Genomic DNA, 22,175 nt, shown 5'->3' with positions numbered 1-22,175 from the left:
CTTGTTCACAGACATAACCACAAGGCTGCCAGTTGTGTGCGAAATCCACACAACTACACAGTTGCATTGGGAGAGCGACCAGACAAGTTTTACATGGATTTATTTCAGAGAGGGAAATGCTTCTTGTAAGGCTCTGTCAGTTTAAAAAGCAAAAAGAATGACCACCCACCTTTCCCAATTCGACCCCTACATATCATAAATATGATAGCTACATACCTGCACCTGATTACATACATCACGAGTTTGATGAATGGAAAGCCCCTAAAAGGATATCAACAAAACCAAGTTAGATCTTGATGTAAATACATCACCAGTTAAATCCAGTTAATACAACTATTTAGTATTATGTACAGTATCCATACAGAATTGTGTATAAAAATAAATAAGCTCAAAAGAAGGACCTGGAGGGCTCTGCTACAGAGAAAACTGAACAGAATTCAGCCAACTGGCTTGGTGATAACTCTCTGAACTGCTGAGAGGCCCCTTCAGTTCCTATGTTCAGGATGGTTGAGATTTCAGTCTCACTTCTTTAAATGGTGATATTAATCGTTCTCTAATTTACCACTCTGTGTGACGAGGATGGACCTGAGATTAAGTGTCTCACCAAGAAGATAGGAAACCACAGAGTTGTTAAACTCAAGTGCAAAGACTGGGGATTCAACACTATAGTTTATGCAACAGCAATTCACATTAACATTTACAAAAAATTAGTTGGTTGTCCAACAGGGATTATAAACATCCATTTAACATGAGCTACTGAACAGATACTTTACACAGTAACTCCTTCAAGTACTATTTAAAATCAATTCTCTTTGTTTTCTTAAGCAATTTTTAACCCCCAATTTCATGAATACTACCAAGTAAGTCACTTGAAAATCATCTAGAGCAATCTATTTCACTTAGCAAGCCTAAAGCTATAATTCAACAATTTTATTTACTGTTCTATGACAAAAATTACTATGAACAGCTATCCCCTGGATAAGTAATCAGCTAAAGCTAGTTTGACTCAGTAAATCTGATTTACTGAGTTAATAAGCCAGTTGATTTAGAATAGGTCTAATGCAGATTTCTCATCCATTCTGCATTAAACTACTTCCCATGCCTAAAATGTCTTTCTTCCCATTCGTACATATCCAAATTCCTACTTCTGTGCTGTAGGGCTTGGCTCAACTACACCTGCCTTTAGTGAAACTTTTCTCACCTGCACAATTGGAGATAATTTTAGTCTCCTCATGACTCCCATGGGGTTACCTCTGTTGTGACACTTGAGAAACAACTGGAAACTCCCAATTACTTTTTGTTTTTCTTCCTTAGAGGGCTCATTAGACAGAAGCCATGTGTGAGTTATCTTTTTTCCTCTATAGAAAGCACCAGAGACCGCCCACGTAATAGAAGTTCCAAAATAAAGAATTCTGAACGACTGAAAAAGACAGGGAATGCAAACACATTACCTGTTGCTTTTTGCACGTTCTGCAGTACGCCACGGCAGGAAACCAGACACACCAAGTGGTAGAGGTTCAGGACCATAACATTCTTTACCAGCAGAGTGTTTCCTTCCATTACTTACAGGTTTCTTTGTGGCCAATCCTATGTTTGACAAAGCACGAAAGAAGGAATCAAGATGCACCAAAGGTCTACAGAGCAACTCTCAAACGTGTACAGTTTGAAAGGAATCAAACAGGCACTGTACAATGATGCCAAGGCCATTAAGAAAAGGATCGGTTTGTAAAAAGGTTTTACATAAGCCAGCATTTTTTTAAAATATAAATTCTCTACAGTAACAAGTTATTTTAACTAAAACAAAAGTATTGGGATGTGCAGAAATGGAAAAATAAATTTTTTAAAAATCCCAAAGTATGATACATTTTATGTATCATACAGAAACACTCAAGTTTATTGAATCTTAGAACACCTTTGGCATTTCTGAATCTCAAGGATAGCGAAACACAGGTACACCCATGACTTCTGCCAAACAGAATCTTCAGAATTAGACCAAAATTTCAATTTAAGATGAATTTTTCTATGTAAAAACAATAAAAGTTATAAGACTGCAAGTTGCTGGGTGGTAGGTGAGTCAATGTTACTCTCCTATAAGCCTGTCAACCTTCACTGCTCCTTTGATTTCATATAGAAAACTCACAAAAAAACAAATGAAACCCACTGGATAAAAGAGTGAAATGTGGAGACTTATCCTATATTTCAGTAGTAAAGAGGCAAGTATCTTTATATGAAATATTTGGTTGCAAAAACTAGACCTATGTGTTAATATTTTATTTAGAACAAGCCATATATTAAAATTCACATTTAAATATTTAATTTGAATTTACTGAAAACAAACATCATAGGTTAAAATGGTTATATTTATCCTTCAAATCTACTATATTTCATGTTATTTAATTAATTTATTTTAATAGATCTTTATTGGAGTATAATTGCTTCACAATTCTGCGTTAGTTTCTGTTGCACAACAAAATGAATCAGCCATATGCATACACGTGTCCCCATATCCTCTCCCTATTGAGCCTCCCTCCCACCTTCCCTATCCCACCCCTCTAGGTCATCGCAAAGCACCGAGCTGATCTCCCTGTGCTATGCTGCTGTTTTCTACTACATTTTAGCAGCATTAGGATGGAGTGCAAAATAGAGTGTATGTGGTAATATAGGATAACTATTTCATAGAGTGTAGCTTATTGATAATCACCACATGATCCTGTGTGATTTAACATGCCTCTTAAAAATGTATAGGAGCTCAGTTCATTTTGTGCTATTTTATTTTGTTTTTTAACTTAATTACCCTCCCAAAAAAATGTCTGTATGCATGTGGTTTGTATGTGTATACCCTTCCTTTACTTTCAGAAACTAATGCAAATACATTTGTATTAAAATTTTTTTTAATTACACTTTTCGTGTTAGGAGATTAAAAAAAAAATTTCTAATAAAAGTTCCCATCTTTTTTAGACATACACAATTATAATATAAATGTGACACAATTCACACCATTATCTTACCCCTATACTCACCTGGATCTAAGTATATACCCAGCTATTGATTTGGCTTACCTCTATGTCTCCGAATAACTGAGGCAAATAAAAAAATAGCCCAAGAAATAAAATTACTCTTAAAATAGCTCAATCAGCTTGTATACTTCAGTTACATTTCCACTTTGTTTAATCACGCTAAATAAAAAAAAAAAAATTTTAATTGTTTTATTCTCATTCCATGATGCCTTATTATATACCACCAGGTACTAATAATACAGAATTCCTAATATGTTTTACATATACATGTTTTATTTATATATATTTCCATTTCTAATATTATAGCAAAAGGCAACTCAGCTATTTTAAGAATGCTTTACATATCATATAAATTTTAATAATAATATGTAATTAGTGTGATACCACAAATCTTAACTTCTTTGTATGTACTATTTGATTATTAAAATATCACTGTCTTGAAATAACAATTGGCAGACAAATCATAAGCTTTTTTTTGACTTCATAAACACTCTTAACAACTTCTATTTAATACACTATTGTCCAAGCAAGTTGATTAATGGAGAATCAAAAATATACATCTTTAAGTAGAAAAAGAAAAGTTGTATTTATGAAGATGTTTACAATAGTTTATTTTATGTTATTTCCAATTTTTCACCAATTTAAAAAAAAATGGACCAACTCAATGAAACCTTCTGAATCCAATGTTAAAAAGTATAACAATGAATCATAAAATTTAAATTTAGTATGAAAAGATAAGAATGGCAAATTATATTGAAGCTACGTGGAATTATGTTTATAGACAACAGGAAGAGAAAAATAAAAATGTAAACAATGCTTGATAGGATAATGGGATTAGAGATGGTCTTTTAAATTTTTCATTGTTATGCTAATACAATACCTTTATAAAACCTAAAAATCTTGAAACAACACATTTAAAAAAAATTGTGGTAAAATACACAAAACAGAAAATTTATCATTTCAACCATTTTAAAGTGGACAGTTCAGTGATATTATGTCAACAAATTTTTAAAACTTTCAGATGGCACCCGAGTAAAATATGTGCTGTCCATTGGTGATTTTAATATATCTGGTATATAACTAAAGTCACCACAAAACTTTTTCTGGGAAACTGGCAGATCATAAACATAAAAAATTTATTTTGCTTTATATTAAACCTTATTGTTTTACTATTTCAAAATTCAAATTTACTCACAAGAAAGAGTCAGTTTCATATTAGATTTGGTTTAACAAATGCTGCTCCTGCTATTCATTCTTATCACCAAAAAAAAAAAAAAAAGACTATTTGTGACTAATGATAATATGTTCCAGAAAATTAAAAGTTAAGGTCTCTTAGAAACAATACAAACGTTATCAGTAGAAGTGAAGTATACCAAATTTATATATTCAGGAGAATGTGAAACTTATACCATTGATTGTTAAAGGGTTTTAAAAGCTTTTTATTACATTTGGTAACAAAATTCTAGACTTAGTTGTAAAATCCTGGGTTAACTATCATTTGGAAATTTAAATATACATTACAGTAAACATTTAGAAAATGTTTTTCTAAAATGTTCCATCTAGGTCAATAAACTGGTCTGTAGAAGTCTTTTATAAGGATAATACATATTTCAAGTTTTTTTTATCATTGAGAGAAACAAGATATTATCTGATTCAAAAATTTAGGTAAGAATTCCTAAGAAAGAAGCAGGGAACAATGGGAAGGTTGGAACTGGGAAGAAATTTTGTTTCGTATAGCACAAAAGGTAATTCTTCATATAAAAAAAAAAAATCATCCCTCAAAAGCACCACTACTAAAATTACCATCAAAGTGCACCCCAAATTTCAATTGCAAAGTATTAGAAGTAATCATCAACCAGGAAATATTTTCAAAATAATGAACTTTTTATGAAATTCAAACAATAATGTTGGTTAATATGGTTAATATTAACATCTCTTTAAATTCATTTATTATATCTATATTCTATAAATTCTCTTAAGTATCAAAATAATTCTAGGCCTCCTAATATGCATGCAGTTAATATTGGCTGTTTTAATTTTAGCACACCAGAAACATAAGGGGTATAAGTTCTAGTAGCATTAAAAACAAGAAAGAGTTACCAATTCTAATAGTAACTTTTCCTTTTCAACCACTTTCCAAAATTATAGTTCTCTTTTTCTGTCTAGCAGCTTTGGATGGTTCCTTCCCAATGGAGAAGTTATCCACTAGTACTGAGACAGAAATAATAAATATGCCATTTCAGTTACAGGTAACTTATGAGGGTTTGATCTTAATTGGAAATTAAGATACTTTAAGTTAATAAAAGGTTTTCAATCTGCATTTCTGGGAACCTAAATTAAAGCATCACACAATATTTTCAAAAACAGAAAAGCCATTTGATTTGACTAAAAACTTAGTTTTAAGATGGCAGAAAGTACCTTGATAATTTTCTTTAAGAAAGAAAGAAAAACAAGCCATTAAAGAGAAATTCTTCTGAGAGAACTAAAACACGTTATATACCTCTGACTTGGCACTCCTTCCATTCTGGAGACCTTTTTTGATAACTGCTTTCATCACAGAATGATCTAAAGTAAAATAAATTGAAATTAGAGTAATTATTTCCCAATGAGTGGCTATTTCCATTTAAAACCAAAAGCCAACTAATTATTGCTTTTCCCATAAAATTAAACATGAAATCTTCATTATGTAATTATACACTTATTTCCCCCTTCGAGTATTCTAATTTCTTCCTCAGAAACCTATGATGCCATCTTGCAGACTGCCCCCAGTGGCTACTATTTTGGCAGCAGCAAAGGTCAACTTTAAACATTTTGCATCTAAAGTGGCTTTGGATACCTCTGGATAGAAAGTACAGTCTGAGCACTGTCCAGACACTTAGATACCTAAAGGGCATCTAAGATGTCAAACCAAAGTCCTGATATTCCCTCAAAAGCTGCTCCTCCCATCAGCCCCCTTCTTCTAAGTGATACCACCCAGTTGCACACATAATCGTCAATGACTTGTCTCCTTGTTACTATTTCCTTCATACCTCACATCTAATCTATCCACAATTCTTGTTAGCTACACTCTCAAAACACAATCTGAATTCAACCACTTTTCACTTGCTCCAAACTTCTAACCTAAGCTAAGCCATAAACATCTCTTATTTGGACCACTGTGACAGTCTACTAACTGGTCTCCCTGTTTCTCTTCTTTAACCCTCCCCCCGCCCTGAGTCTATTCTCTATAACAGGTCATCTTATTCAGATACTATTTGGATCATGCCTTTTTCCAGTTCAAAACCCTCAACTCATTTAGAATAATCCACATCTTTACTCTGGCCTTCAAGACTTTACAAGATCAGACCCCTGGCTAGCTCCTTGAACTCATGTCATACCACACTCTTCTTCACTCAGTACTCTGGCCACGTTGGCCTCCTTGCTTTTCCTTAAATACTCCACCCACCTACATGCCTGCATACGCATTGCCTCCTTGTCCTGGAATGTGCTTACCCCAGATCTTCCATGGCTTGCTCCTCTCTTCATTCAGGTCTCCATTTAAATGCCACTTCTCCAGTGAAGCTGTCCCCTAACAAACCTATCCAATGGAGTCCTACCTGCCCCTCCCCACTCTCCTTACATTAAGATATCTTTGCACTTCCTACTATCTAAAATTATATTACTTATCTGTTTACTCATTTCTATCTGAACTCCTTCACTAGAATGTAAGCTCCATGAGGGCAAGACTTTTGCCTGTCTGGTTCACTGCTTTATCCCTACTGCCTGAGCGGTATCTGGCACACAGAAGGTATTAAAAAAATTACCTGTGAAACTGACAAATGAATAAAGTACTCCTTGCAAGAAATCACAGGTTGAACGAGAAGGAAATAATGCTCTTGGTGGAAGCAGGTTTAGTATCTAGGTTCACCTCTATTCAGAGTAGAGATAAGAACAATTTAAAGGTATAACTCACTTTAATTAGTACATTATCTGCTAAAAACATAAGGTAAGTGCCACACTAGAAAAGTACAGTTGACGCTTGAACAACATGGGTGTGAACCTCGCGGGTCCGTTAACACACGGATATTTTTCAATAAGTATGTTCTAGCGTCCTACACGATCCAAGGTTGGTTGAATCCACAGATGCAGAACCAATGACTATAAACTTATACCCAGATTTTCAACTGCATAGGGGTCGGCACCCCTGACCCCCACGTTGTTCAAGGGACAACTGTATATGATGAGGAAAGTTAAACACATTAAGTTTTAAAAACTGTCAACACGTGAACAAACTTTTTGTTTTGCTATGTGTTAATCAATTAAAAAAAAAAAAAGTGACCACATACCAACAAGTGGATTTTTTCTTATATCCAGAATGACCAGAGTTCTGTTGGTTTCAAGGGCCTTTAGTAAAGCCTTTGCTCCTTCACTGGTGAGGCCACACTGCTGCAGGTCAAGTGCTTTCGATGAAAGACAAAAGGTCACTTGTGAAGTCTATACAGATTTCACATATAGACAACACTCATTTTCTCACGTGTGGAAGAGTCCAGCACAAGACCAGCCATGGCAGGTCTGTAATTTTGGGTATGGAAAAAAACAGAAACATATACGCACACACATAATGCATAATCCAATCTAAAAACCTCTTTTTCGATGTGCAATGATAACCCTGCCTTTAGTACCAAAAAATCATCCAACATACTTTACAATTATAGAACTGAAGAATAACTGTATATAACCTATGAGCAAAAAACATCACAAAATGAATCTCAGTTCATAATTAGGAAGGGCGGCAGTGGCATGTAAACCTCACAAGCAAAAACTGGTGGAGCTCAGAAATGCACTGCATTCTTTTGATTATGGTATTGAGCTTCAAATCACACTTTAAACTAGTTAAAAGGGGAAAACGAAAGAGAAGAAATGTAATGACTTTTAGTTTTAGTATAGAAAAGACAAGTCTAAGAGGATACAAATAATAACAAATTCTAACAATGTGTTGAATACACAATACATACTAAAAACCTATCATGAAAGTATGATGGTCAAGAACTCTCTCAGTAAAAGGTCAGACAAAAACTAGAACAAATGATCATGAATTCTAGTAGTTCTGGGGCTGAACAACCTACTCATTTAAACAAAAGGGATCATCACAAAAGCACAGGTATTAAAACATATTACATGAAAGGCAACTATCATGAGTCATTTTTTAAGCATTGTGTGGAGCATCACATTAAAAAACTGGAGTCTTTCAAAACCCCATGACACACAGAAATTGAAAATCAGACATATGGATCTGACAGGATAGGATACAACCGATACAAACTCTCACTACAGAAGAATGGACACAGGGTATAATTAACCAAGTAGCCAAATTAATACAAACAGCCAGTAAACCCACCAGTAAATCAAATGAATATAAAATAAAATAAAATGTGGTTATTCTCCTATCAGATTAAGATAAAGCCTTTAAAATGTGTATACCCTTTTGATCCGACAACTCTCTAAGTATTTAACCAAAAGAAATAGTCAGAGATATAGGCAAGGATGCATATCAGAGTACTATTTGGAACTGAAAAACTGGACATAGCTTATATACAAGAATGGATAAGCTATGTGTACTGTGGCATATTCATATAATGGAACACCTAACAGTCACAAAAAATCATGCAGTAGATGCAAATTTACTGACTTGCTAAGATGCTCACACTAAATTAACTGAAAAAAGTTATGACATTTGGAGTAATCCCACTTGCATGAAAAAGGGAGAGGTACTCGTTTTTGTAGTTTTACACTTTTTAAAAAGTGTTACAAGCCAGTGTTTGTGTGAGGCAGGCTTCACATCCACTGTTGGGGTGGACTACAAATTGGCATAGCATTTCTGGATGGTAATTTGGCAATGTGTATCAAAAGTCTTAAAAAGGCAGAAGCAAGAAGAACTACAATCCTGCAGCCTGTGGAACAAAAACCACATTCACAGAAAGATAGACAAGATGAAAAGGCAGAGGGTTAGGTACCAGATGAAGGAACAAGCTAAAACCCCAGAAAAACAACTCAGTGAAGTGGAGATAGGCAACCTTCCAGAAAAAGAATTCAGAATAATGATAGTGAAGATGATCCAGGACCTTGGAAAAAGAATGGAGGCAAAGACCGAGAAGATGCAAGAAATGTTTAACAAAGAACTAGAAGAATTAAAGAACAAACAAACAGAGATGAAAAATGCAATAACTGAAATGAAAACAACACTAGAAGGAATCAAGAGCAGAATAACTGAGGCAGAAGAACGGATAACTGACCTGGAAGACAGAATGGTGGCATTCACTGCTGCAGAACAGAATAAAGGAAAAAGAATGAAAAGAAATGAAGACAGCGTAACAGACCACTGGGACAACATTAAATGCAACAACATTCGCATTAGGGGTCCTAGAAGGAGAAGAGAGAGAGAAAGGACCAGAGAAAATATTTGAAGAGATTATAGTTGAAAACTTCCCTAACATGGGAAAGGAAATAGCCACCCACGTGCAGGAAGCGCAGCGAGTCCCATTCAGGATAAACCCAAGGAGAAACACGCTGAGACACATAGTAATCAGATTGGCAAAAATTAAAGACAAAGAAAAATTACTGAAAGCGGTGAGGGAAAAACGAGAAAAAACATACAAGGGAACTCCCTTAAGGTTAACAGCTGATTTCTCAGCAGAAACTCTACAAGCCAGAAGGGAGTGGCATGATATACTTAAAGTGATGAAAGGGAGGAACCTACAACCAAGATTACTCTACCCGGCAAGGATCTCATTCAGATTCAATGGAGAAATCAAAAGCTTTACAGAAAAGCAAAAGCTAAGAGAATTCAGCACCACCAAACCAGCTCTACAACAAATGCTAAAGGAACTTCTCTAAGTGGGAAACACAAGAGAAGAAAAGGATCTAAAAAAACAAACCCAAAACAATTAAGAAAATGGTCATAGGAACATACATATCGATGATTACCTTAAATGTGAATGGATTAAATGCTCCAACCAAAAGACACAGGCTTGCTGAATGGATACAAAAACAAGACACACAAATATGCTGTCTACAGGAGACCCACTTCAGACCCAGGGACACATACAGACTGAAAGTGAGGGGATGGAAAAAGATAGTCCATGCAAATGGAAATCAAAAGAAAGCTGGAGTAGCTATACCCATATCACATAAAATAGACTTTAAAATAAAGAATGTTACAAGAGACAAGGAAGGACACTACATAATGATCAAGGGATCAATCCAAGAAGAAGATATAACAATTATAAATATATATGCACCCAACATAGGAGCACCTAAATACATAAGGCAACTGCTAACAGCTATAAAAGAGGAAATCGACAGTAACACAATAATAGTGGGGGACTTTAACACCTCACTTACACCAATGGACAGATCATCCAAAATGAAAATAAACAGGGAAACGGAAGCTCTAAAGGACACAATAGACCAGATAGATTTAACTGATATTTATAGGAGATTCTATCGAAAAACTGCATATTACACTTTCTTCTCAAGTGCGCATGGAACACTCGCCAGGATAGATCACATCTTGGGTCACAAATAAGCCTCAGTAAAGTTAAGAGAATTGAAATCATATCAAGCATCTTTTCTGACCACAATGCTATGAGATTAGAAATCAATTACAGGGAAAAAAACATAAAAAACACAAACACATTGAGGCTAAACAATACGCTACTAAATAACCAAGAGATCACTGAAGAAATCAAAGAGGAAATCAAAAAATACCTAGAGACAAATGAAAATGAAAACACAATGATCCAAAACCTATGGGATGCAGCAAAAGCAGTTCTAAGAGGGAAGTTTATAGCTATACAAGCCTACCTCAAGAAACAAGAAAAATCTCAAATAAACAATCTAACATTACACTTAAAGGAACAAGAGAAAGAAGAACAAACAAAACACAAAGTTAGCAGGAGGAAAGAAATCATAAAGATCAGAGCAGAAATAAATGAAATAGAAACAAAGAAAACAATAGCAAAGATCAATAAAACTAAAAGCTGGTTCTTTGAGAAGATAAACAAAATTGATAAACCATTAGCCAGACTCATCAAGAAAAAGAGGGAGAGGACTCAAACCAATAAAATCAGAAATGAAAAAGGAGAAGTTACAACAGACACCGCAGAAATACAAAGCATCCTAAGAGACTACTAGAAGCAACTCTATGCCAATAAAATGGACAACCTGGAAGAAATGGACTAATTCTTAGAAAGGTATAACCTTCCAAGACTGAACCAGGAAGAAACAGAAAATATGAACAGACAAATCACAAGTAATGGAATTGAAACTGTGATTAAAAATCTTCCAACAAACAAAAGTCCAGGACCAGATGGCTTCACAGGTGAAGTCTATCAAACATTTAGAGAAGAGCTGACACCCATCCTTCTCAAACTCTTCCAAAAAATTGCAGAGGAAGGAACACTCCCAAACTCATTCTATGAGGCCACCATCACCCTGATACCAAAACCAGACAAAGATACTACAAAAAAAGAAAATTACAGACCAATATCACTGATGAATATAGATGCAAAAATCCTCAACAAAATACTAGCAAACAGAATCCAATAACACATTAAAAGGATCATACACCATGATCAAGTGGGATTTATCCCAGGGATGCAAGGATTCTTCAATATACGCAAATCAATCAATGGGATACACCATATTAACAAACTGAAGAATAAAAACCATATGATCATCTCAATAGATGCAGAAAAAGCTTTTTGAGAAAATTCAACACCCATTTATGATAAAAACTCTCCAGAAAGTGGGTATAGAGGGAACCTACCTCAACATAATAAAGGCCATATACAACAAACCCACAGCAAACATCATTCTCAATGGTGAAAAACTGAAAGCATTTCCTCTAAGATCAGGAACGAGACAAGGATGTTCATTCTCACCACTATTATTAAACATAGTTCTGGAAGTCCTAGCCACGGCAATCAGAGAAGAAAAAGAAATAAATATTGGAAAAGAAGAAGTAAAACTGTCACTGTTTGCAGATGACATGATACTATACATAGAGAATCCTAAAGATGCCACCAGAAAACTTCTAGAGCTAATCAATGAATTTGGTAAAGTTGCAGGATACAAAATTAATGCACAGAAATCTCTTGCATTCCTATACACTAATGATGAAAAAACTGAAAGAACAATTATGGAAACACTCCCATTTACCACTGCAACCAAAAGAATAAAATACCTAGGAATAAAGCTACCTAAGGAGACAAAATACCTGTATGCAGAAAACTATAAGACACTGATGAAACAAATTAAAGATGATACCAACAGATGGAGAGATACACCATGTTCTTGGATTGGAAGAATCAATATTGTGAAAATGACTATAGTACCCAAAGCAATCTACAGATTCAATGCAATCCCTATCAAATGACCAATGGCATTTTTTACGGAACTAAAACAAATCATCTTAAGATTTGTATGGAGACACAAGAGACCCCGAAGAGCCAAAGCAGTCTTGAGGGAAAAAAACAGAGCTGGAGGAATCAGACTCCCTGACTTCAGACTATACTACAAAGCTACAGTAATCAAGACAATATGGTACTGGCACAAAAACAGAAACATAGATCAATGGAACAAGATAGAAAGCCCAGAGATAAACCCACACACCTATGGTCAACTAATCTATGACAAAGGAGGCAAAGATAGACAATGGAGAAAAGACAGTCTCTTCAATAAGTGGTGCTGGGAAAACTGGACAGCTACATGTAAAAGAATGAAATTAGAACACTCCCTAACACCATACACAAAAATAAACTCAAAATGGATTAGAGACCTAAATGTGGGACCAGACACTATAAAACTCTTAGAGGAAAACATAGGAAGAACACTCTTTGACATAAATCACAGCAAGATCTTTTGTGATCCACCTCCTAGAGTAATGGAAATAAAAACAAAAATAAACAAATGGGACCTAATGAAACTTCAAAGCTTTTGCACAGCAAAGGAAACCATAAACAAGATGAAAAGACAATCCTCAGAATGGGAGAAAATATTTGCAAACGAATCAACGGACAAAGGATTAATCTCCAAAATAGATAAACAGCTCATGCAGCTCAATATTAAAGAAACAAACAACCCAATCCAAAAATGGGCAGAAGACCTAAATAGACATTTCTCCAAAGAAGACATACAGATGGCCAAGAAGCACATGAAAAGCGGCTCAACATCACTAATTATTAGAGAAAGCAAATCAAAACTACAATGAGGTATCACCTCACACCAGTTAGAATGGGCATCATCAGAAAATCTACAAAAAACAAATGCTGGAGAGGGTGTGGAGGAAAGGGAACACTCTTACACTGTTGGTGGGAATGTAAACTGATAAAGCCACTATGGAGAACAGTATGGAGGTTCCTTAAAAAACTAAATATAGAATTACCATATGATCCAGCAATCCCACTACTGGGCATATACCCAGAGAAAACCATAATTCAAAAAGACACATGCACCCCAATGTTCACTGCAGCGCTATTTACAATAGCCAGGGCATGGAAGCAACCTAAATGCCCATCGAGAGATGAATGGATAAAGAAGATGTGGTACATATATTCAATGGAGTATTACTCAGCCATAAAAAGGAACGAAATTGAGTCACTTGTTGACACGTGGATGGATCTACAGACTGTCATACAGAGTGAAGGAAGTCAGAAAGAGAAAAACAAATATCGTATATTACTGCATGTATGTGGAACCTAGAAAAATGGTACAGATGAACCGGTTTGCAGGATAGAAGTTGAGACACAGATGTAGAGAACAAACGTATGGACACCAAGGGGGGAAAACCACGGTGGGGTGGGGATGGTGGTGTGCTGAATTGGGTGATTGGGATTGACATGTATACACTGACGTGTATAAAATTGATGACTAATAAGAACCTGCAGTATTAAAAAAAAAGTCTTAAAAATATGTCACATTTAGTCATTCCACTTCTAGGACCTTATTCTACAGAAGTAATCCCAATGTACACAAAGATATATATACAACATATTCACATTGTTTCTGACAGGAAAAAGCAAACTGTAAATCTAATGGCAAAGAATTGATTAAACTATGGGACATCAATACAATGGAATACTACATGACACATCATTAAGTGAAAAAGCAGGAATATGAAATAGCAAGTATACTACAATTCTATTTTTGTAATCCCTAAGTGTACAAATATATTTATAGAAAAATAAAAGACTGAAAGTGTATGCACCAAAATGAACAGTGATTATGTCTGGGTATTAAGATTATTGCTATTGTAATTGCTCTCTTGTTATTCTGTATTTTCTGTAAAGAATATACGCAACTCTTAGAGAAAGTTTAAAAGCAAAATAAAAGCCAACAGTAAAATGAGGCTTTAAAAGAAATCCTATCACAATAGTATCATGCCAAAAGCTAAGCATATATCATATTAAAAATTCAATATTTTCAATTTTAGAATTTACCTCTAATCCATAAATCCTCACTAAGAGATTCTGCCAAAGCACTTGCACCCAGGTCACCAATGAGCGTGCTGCAGCTCAGAGGGATGCGCCTCAAGCCAGCCATACAGTCAAGATCAGGTCTCCTGGAACGAAGACTCTCAGCCCAGGTTTCTTCATGCCTTCTGGTAGTCTGATACTTCAAAGATTTAATGGGATGAAATTAAGATGCTTGAAGAAGGAAACAGGGTGTGCCTACTGAGTATGGCTTACTATGTCAGAGATTTACACACACACATATCAAGCATATATGCCAGGAGAATCAACCTGAGAAATTAAACAGTCAGTTCTGGTTTATGAGTCCAGTGACCCAGATTCTAGTCGGTCAGTGATTAGATTCCAGCCACTGGATGACCTGCTTTTGAACAGTTATGTAAAGTTGGACAACTCAATTACAGTCTATGAATTATTTTCCTTATCTTCTAAGTCAGGGAACTGGTTCTAAATTCTATCATTGCTGAGGCTCTAAATTTCATCATTCTGTCCTCCAATGGTCTCCAAACACCTGACTGGGTAACCCCTAAGAAAACTTTTTAATATGCATCTTATTTTTTAGCAAATTATATACATGAAGTTCTATACATATAATGTATGTACATTATAAACTACACAGATATTTTTTAAATGATACAAAGCTAAATAGGTTCTAATATTTTCTTTTCCTAACTCCTAAGGCATTATTTTATTTATTTTTAAAAAATATTTATTTATTTGTTTGTCTGTTTGGCTGTGCCGGGTCTTTAGTTGCAGCATATTTAGTTGCAGCCGGATCTTTTAGTTGTGGCATGTGGGCTCTTAGTTACGGCAGGCACGTGGGATCTAGTTCCTTGAGCAGGGATCGAACCCAGGCCCCCTTCATTGGGAGTGCAGAGCCTTAACTGCTGGACCGCCAGGGAAGTCCCAGGCATTATTTTAAAAACTATATTTACAAAATGGATCTCACATGCTACCTAGGGTATGCACACAAACTTTAGAGGCCTGGACTATGCACAGCCAGTTTGATGTGCCTTGGGAAAATAATGGTTTGACATTTAACCACAAGTCTTGTCTTAAAGACATTCAATTCTTTATATTCATAAAATAAATTTGGGTAACAGGGAACACTGACTTTAAATGGAAAAAGTCTTATTACATTCTTGAAAAAATAAAAGACTCAAAGTGCCTTTGATACTCTAAAAGGAAAATCATTAGTGTCATTTTTCTATTAACAATAACTTATAAAAGCTCCAAGCAGAAATAACACCAATCACTTACACAGTGCTTACTATGTGCCAGGCACTATTTATACAAATGAGTTCATTTAAACCTCATGATGAGGCATAGACGTTAAGTGATTTGCCCATGGTCAAATGCTATGAAAAGGGAGAAAGGGAATTTGAACCTAGGCCATTTGGCTTTGGCACCCAAGTTCTTGACTGTTTTCTACCCCAGGGGTTAATGGACTTGCCCTGTATAGGCTCAAAGAATTTTTCAATTTTTCAAATCTAAATCTAAACATTTCCAGCTTTCTGGGCTTTACAGTTTCTGGTGTAACTACTCTGCCCCACTGGTGTAGGGTGGAAGTAGCCACAACTACCATGTAAACAATGGGTGCGACTATGTTCCAAAAACACTTTCTTTACAAAACCAGGCGACGGGCTGGATCTGGCCCACCAGCCATAGTTTACCTATCCCTGATCTGCACCATCAAACTATTAAAAAGGCTTCATGTCAAATTATTAAATAACTTTAGGCCTAAATACAGTCATTATAACCACTGTAAAGTTGTTAAGGCATTATTTTAAAAACTGTATTTACAAATTGCTGATGTAGTGATTTTTATGACTTTATAAATTACAGCAGCTAATAAACACTTGATTCATTTAAGTCTTGAAGACTATAATGGCATACTTTCTTCACAGTATCACAATCAAAGTTTTCAGTAACTAAAAATACATAAAAGTATTATTATGTATTATATATTAAATCTCTTATTTCTAAAATTAAGTGGACTATCTTTACTAAATGGTAGAATCTCAAACTTAAAACTGGTCATATTCTTTCAACAAAACGAAAGCTGCACTCACATGTATTAAAAGACAAAAATTCACTGCCATATGTATCAATATGTTAATGTGCTTCAATCACATGTTTTCATGGAAGTTTAAACATAAAATCACCTTTAAGATCTTGAACATGTGATCTGCTCCCTGCCATTTCAAATTACAGCCCATGAAGTCTACTGTCTTAAGATTGATAGAGTTCCTTATACCTTGACAAATAACTGAAAGGAAAAAAAAACCACACACACAATAAGATGAAGAGCCTATACATTTGTCAGTCTTAACTTATTTGCTTTTCTTGAGTCAATTGGAGGTTTATAGCCACATTCTTAAAATCATTAACTACAATCTTCCCAAACAGGTAATTGATGAACAGATGCATTCTAAAACTTGTCAGTAACAAAGCGTTATTCCACTTTACAGCAACAGTTTAATTCTTTTTAGATACTAAAACTGAATACACTGAATACTGGAAACTTTATTCCCAACTGCTCAGTAAAGTACTACGTACCTTTTGAGACACAGGAAAAAAAAGAAAAACCTAAAAAGCATAAGACTCTTCCTATTTTCATTTCCAATGATACATCCCAACCTTGATGATCAATCAGCGATTTAAATGTCAACTATAAACCCAGTATGTTATGAGGTGCTATGCAGTATACTAGAGCAATATGAGAGAGAGTACCTCAAACCTTCTGTTCCCTCAAATTGAAAGGCAGGCTTCCTGACTCCTGCAGACCACTACTGGACACAGAGAACGCACACTAATGTTTCAGGACCCTAATCAACAGTCACCTGCTTTGTGATTACTTCCATGACACACCCTCACCAACACCACTGAGTTTGCTGCTCCTACGGGACGTTACATATATTTCCTTTTTTAACACATACCACAATGCATTATAATTATGACTACAGATAGATGTTCTAAAAATTTAAAGAGAATGATGACTTTTTTGCTCTTTACATCTTGCTATTTCCCTTCCCATAATATTTCTTGAAGAGAAACCATAAAAATATAAACAAACACAAAACCAAGAAAATAGGCAAAATGTGTGGTTTGTGGCTTAACACAAACTTAAGTAAAATTAGTTCTGACACTATCCAGCATGACAAACTTCCATGGTACAAATGAGAATGGACCAAGGTTTGAGCAGGTACAGGAGACAATCCAGACATGAACAACACCAAGAAAAGGTAGACAGGATGCAACGTAGGGTGAAGGAAATCACGAGACCAGTCTGATGGGAAGAGACTTAAACAAGACTGAAACTCACTTTCTAAACCTCCATCTCCAGTTGGACAATTTGCAAGACACAGGTGCACAAAAGTGGCCAATTTATTCAATCCCTTTAATGGGGAGAACAAGTTTAAAATTCCATTGCTTTAGTTTGCCCCAAAAGCAACTATCAAATGTTGGCAGGACACGATGAGGGCTTACCTTTGTTAACATAGTTAAGTCTCTCTCTCTCAGAACTAGCCCATTTAGCTCCAGGTTCCTTAGCGCACCCGACACACTTACACAGCAATTAAGAGCTTTACACAAATGGAAGGTCACATCTTTATTTCTTATCTCAGGAACACGACTTCTGTAAACTTTATTTCTGTCAGAACCTAAAGCAAAATTATTGTAAAATGAGTGATTTAAACCATACATTTTATCATCATTAAAAAGTGTCTTAAAAAAAAAAAAGTATCTGCTCTGTGGTAAGGATTAGAAACGACTCCTGCCCTTAAAGCCTTCTTTAAGGAGGGACATGTGTAAACTCGAAATTTCAATCACATGAGATAAAGAAACATAACCTTTATGCCCAGAGGTTCATTTGGAGGCAAAATGTTATATCGAAGTGATGGCTTCATGATAACCCTGAAGTTGAACCTAGAAATATGAGGGTATGCAGAGTTGGAGTAGGAGGTGCCTTAACTGCAGAGGGAGCACCTGTGCAAAGAAACTCAAGGCTGACACCTGCTGGGCACAGTAAATACTGCAGGTGGCAATGACTAAAGGCCAGGGGTCCAAGTGTCAGAAGAGGTAGAAATGAAAATAGAGATGTTGGCTGAAGCAAGCCTGGGAGAGAGCATGGCTTGCATCCCACAGGTGATGAGCCCTGGGGCTACCACTGGCTGAGTAAGGGTGCCTCCGCTGATTAGAAAAAGGTGCCCCACTGCTGAAGGACCGATTACATAAAGGAAGTGATCACAAAAAGCTCCCCTTCCTCAGGGTCAAAGAGCCCCATGAGGCTTGGCCAAGCACAGTCCAGGCTACACGCCTCTGTGCAGAGTACACGCTGGGTGGCTAGTATGCACTAACTCTGTGTGGGCAAGCCATTAGCAGCATTATTTTAGGTGTATCCTTTTATGTTAGAAGATTAATCGATCCGAGCAGGCAGAGGAAGTTAGAGGAACTGAGCCCAGGGGCCACAAAATCACCCAGCACCTTCTGCCATAGTCCAGGCAAAATGTAATATGGATGAAGAAGCAAATTTAGGAGGAGGCCAAAATCTACAAGCTGGACCCACTGGATGCAAGACATAAAGAAAGTTCAGTGGGCTTCCCTGGTGGCGCAGTGGTTGAGAATCTGCCTGCCAATGCAGGACACACGGGTTCGAGCCCTGGTCTGGGAGGATCCCACATGCCGCGGAGCAGCTGGGCCTGTGGGCCACAACTGCTGAGCCTGCGCGTCTGGAGCCTGTGCCCCGCAGTAAGGGAGGCCGCGACAGTGAGGGGCCCACGCACCGCGATGAAGAGTGGCCCCCACTTGCCACAACTGGAGAAAGCCCTCACACAGAAACGAAGACCCAACACAGCCAAAAAAAATAAAGTAAAAAAAAAAAGAATAAAGGCAAACACATTTAAAAAAAAAAAAAAAAAAGAAAGTTCAGTGAAGGAACTCTGAAGAGAATGGGCTCTGCAATAAATTTTTCTTAAATTCAAAGTAAAATATTAGGCAAAATTAAGTACAGTGGCCTTTAAGGTCCCTTCCAGCTATAATTTCTTTTGATTTCTACGTTATTACTCTGTTTAAGTAAAGTCCCTTCAGAGATATAGAACAGTTCCTACACCTGAATGGTATGCAAAGAATAATCTGACTTCTCTTCACCAGGGGAGGAGTTGAACTGCCCTTGCAGAAGAGATAACAAATGGTGTGAACCCCAGATCCTTGAAGAGGGGCCAGGCACACGATAAGTATTCAGCTTTTTGAAAACAAATGAACAGTCATTTCCTCTCCTAGATCTTCACAACCTTCCTCTGCTGGCTACTTTCTCTCAGCTTATAAACATCCTCAAATATACCCATTAAAAAAACTCTCAGACCTATGATTCTTTGTATCGTTTTGTGGGTAACCTAAGTCTCTCCCATGTCTTCAAACACCTGTCCTCCCAAAAAGCCCAGATCTGTACCTTGGGCCCAGACCCATCTACCAGGCCGCTCTAAAGCACTGAAGATGAAGTAAGATCCTCTCCCCATCCCCAATCCCTTCCTACTGTGCTCTGTATCTCACAAAAAGATGCAGCTGTAAACTGTCACCCACGCTTGCTGCCCTCCCTTTTCTAACTGGTCACCAGGCCACACCCATTCTGTCTCTGATCTCCAAAATCCAGTCCAACCTTTTATAACTTAAGTGGGACCCTTAGATTACAATTCACCCTGCACCCAATCAACTGCCTTCCAAATGGAGGTCCGAGTGAGTCTCTAAACCAGAAGTCCATCTCACTGTTCTTCAGGGTTTCCCACAGCCTTCAGGATAAACATCCAAACTTCTGACAGGATAAACAAGGCCCCTTTCTGTTGGACCCCACTAGGTTTCCAGTATCAACTCTCATTTCTTTCCCAAACCCTGAATTCCAGTCCTGTACCTTAGTTTTGCCATATTTTCTTATATTTCTCAAACTCTGACACACACTTCTCCCTTCTGCTACCCCAGGAGCTTCTACACATCCTTAGAAAGGATGGCAACTCCTCCAAGAAGCCTACCCTGAACTTTCCCTTCTAAGATTCTGTACTCTGAAAATGGGAAAGGTGGGGGGGAGGAATAAATTAGGAGTTTGGGGTTAACATATACACACGACTATATATAAAATAGGTAATCAACAAGGACCTACTGCATAGCACAAGGAACTCTACTCCATATCCTATAACAACCTGTATGGGAAAAGAATCTGAAAAAGAATGGATATATGTATCACTGAATCACTTAACTAACACAATATTGTAAATCAACTATCCTCCAATATAAAATAAAAATTAAATTAAAAAAAAAAAAGATTCTGTGCTCTGTAGCACCAGAACTCACTTCTTCCAGAGCGCTGACTACTGTGCTTGTGTCTACCTGCCGCCCAGTAGAAGGGAAGATTACCTAGGGCAGAAGCATCGTCTCCAGCAGCCCTTGGTTCTGACAACTCATTCAAGTGCCAGGATACTTTACACACATAACCTGCTTAATTAATTCTAAGAACCCACAGAAAGAGTGGTTTTTAATGTCATTTTGCAAGTGTGGGGATTGCAGTTCAAATGTAACCTGCCCAGGCCACAGAGAGCATAAGCCCTGGAATTCAAACCCTAAGCTGCCTTTACACCGGTGCTCTTCCCACTACATGATACGACTATTGAAAAAATACTTTTTTTTCCTGAGCCCTGTTTTAATGGAAAGGAAATGAAGCGGGGATATATCCATTTCCTAATCACTTTGGTGTGTACCAGGCAAAGTCATTCAACAGACCAGGTAACAGCTGTGCAAAAATTAACGATGCTCCAAAGTGCGCTAAGTGTTCTACATTGTAGAGCCTACAAGCATTAACAGAGTGAGTCCTTGTAACCGCCACAAAGAGTGGGTCCTGTTAAGCCCATGCTACAGATGAGAACACTGAGACCTAGAAGCCTTAAGGCATTCGGCCGGGGTCACCGAGCTGGCAGGAGTCCTAGGCCGCATGCCCCATCTAGTGCACGCACACCTGGGCACTGGGCACTGGTTCTTGTGCCCACCCTCCACCTTGCACCATCCAAAACACCGCTTCGCAGCGCCCACACGAGAGCCCCTGGAAGCGGGAACTACAAACCTGTCTTGCCAAGCTGCGGCTGGAAGAAGCTCTGGATACAGATCAGGGGTAGAGGGTGCTCAGGAGCGGCGCCCAGTCCACCCGGCGGAGGCGGTTGGCGTTAAGTCCAGCAGGCCCTTCTACAGGAAAGCGCGCACGGCGGGCTGAGGCACCAAGTCCCGCAGCGCAAACAGGTCCTCACAGTGCGAGAAGTCGGCCGCGCTGTCCCGGCGCAGCTTCACCGTGTGATCATGGCCCGAGCGCGGCCTCGGGGACGCTGGCTGCGGACACGATGCCGACACTCGCCTGGGGGCCCCTGCTCGCCTCCCGGCCCCTCGGGCACCCACCGCCCAGCAACTGCGGCCCCGCTGCGTGCGCAGGACCGGCGTCGCAGCCATACGGCCACAGACCCCAGCTAGGACGGCCCCTCCAGGCCGCTCTCCCGCGCCGCCCCCATCGCTGGCTGTTGGCACCAGCATCAAAGCCCTGCGCGCCGCAGGGCTGCGGTTTAAGCCTCCGGGCGGGTCCATGGGGGCGGGGCTAGAGGACGTCTGCGCGCTCGCCGTG

At 37.7% G+C, this 22,175-nt stretch overlaps 1 protein-coding gene across 5 annotated transcripts in view; it reads right to left on the bottom strand.

The window, feature by feature from the left end:
- The window catches only part of LOC130704738 (centrosomal protein of 78 kDa-like), a 36,898-nt gene extending 14,780 nt beyond the window's left edge, over nt 1-22,118 (bottom strand). The window contains exons 1-9 of one of the 5 annotated variants that reach the window (XM_057527810.1): nt 21,630-22,118; nt 18,014-18,186; nt 14,495-14,669; nt 7,343-7,456; nt 6,821-6,926; nt 5,518-5,582; nt 3,060-3,176; nt 1,452-1,587; nt 217-261 (exon numbers count right to left, since the gene is read on the bottom strand). The gene's annotated coding sequence lies outside the window, so the exon portion shown is untranslated. Of the gene's footprint in view, nt 1-216; nt 262-1,451; nt 1,588-3,059; nt 3,177-5,517; nt 6,927-7,342; nt 7,457-14,494; nt 14,670-18,013; nt 18,187-21,629 lie in introns of all 5 variants that reach the window. The other 4 variants (XM_057527804.1, XM_057527829.1, XM_057527821.1 and 1 more) reach the window with 4 other exon arrangements.
- Between the last annotated feature and the right edge of the window lie 57 nt (nt 22,119-22,175).

This window comes from Balaenoptera acutorostrata, chromosome 1 (assembly GCF_949987535.1).
Source record: "Balaenoptera acutorostrata chromosome 1, mBalAcu1.1, whole genome shotgun sequence".
Lineage (NCBI taxonomy): Eukaryota > Metazoa > Chordata > Mammalia > Artiodactyla > Balaenopteridae > Balaenoptera > Balaenoptera acutorostrata.
Note: the sequence above shows the minus strand (reverse complement) of the source record. Positions and strands in the feature narration are given on the sequence as shown.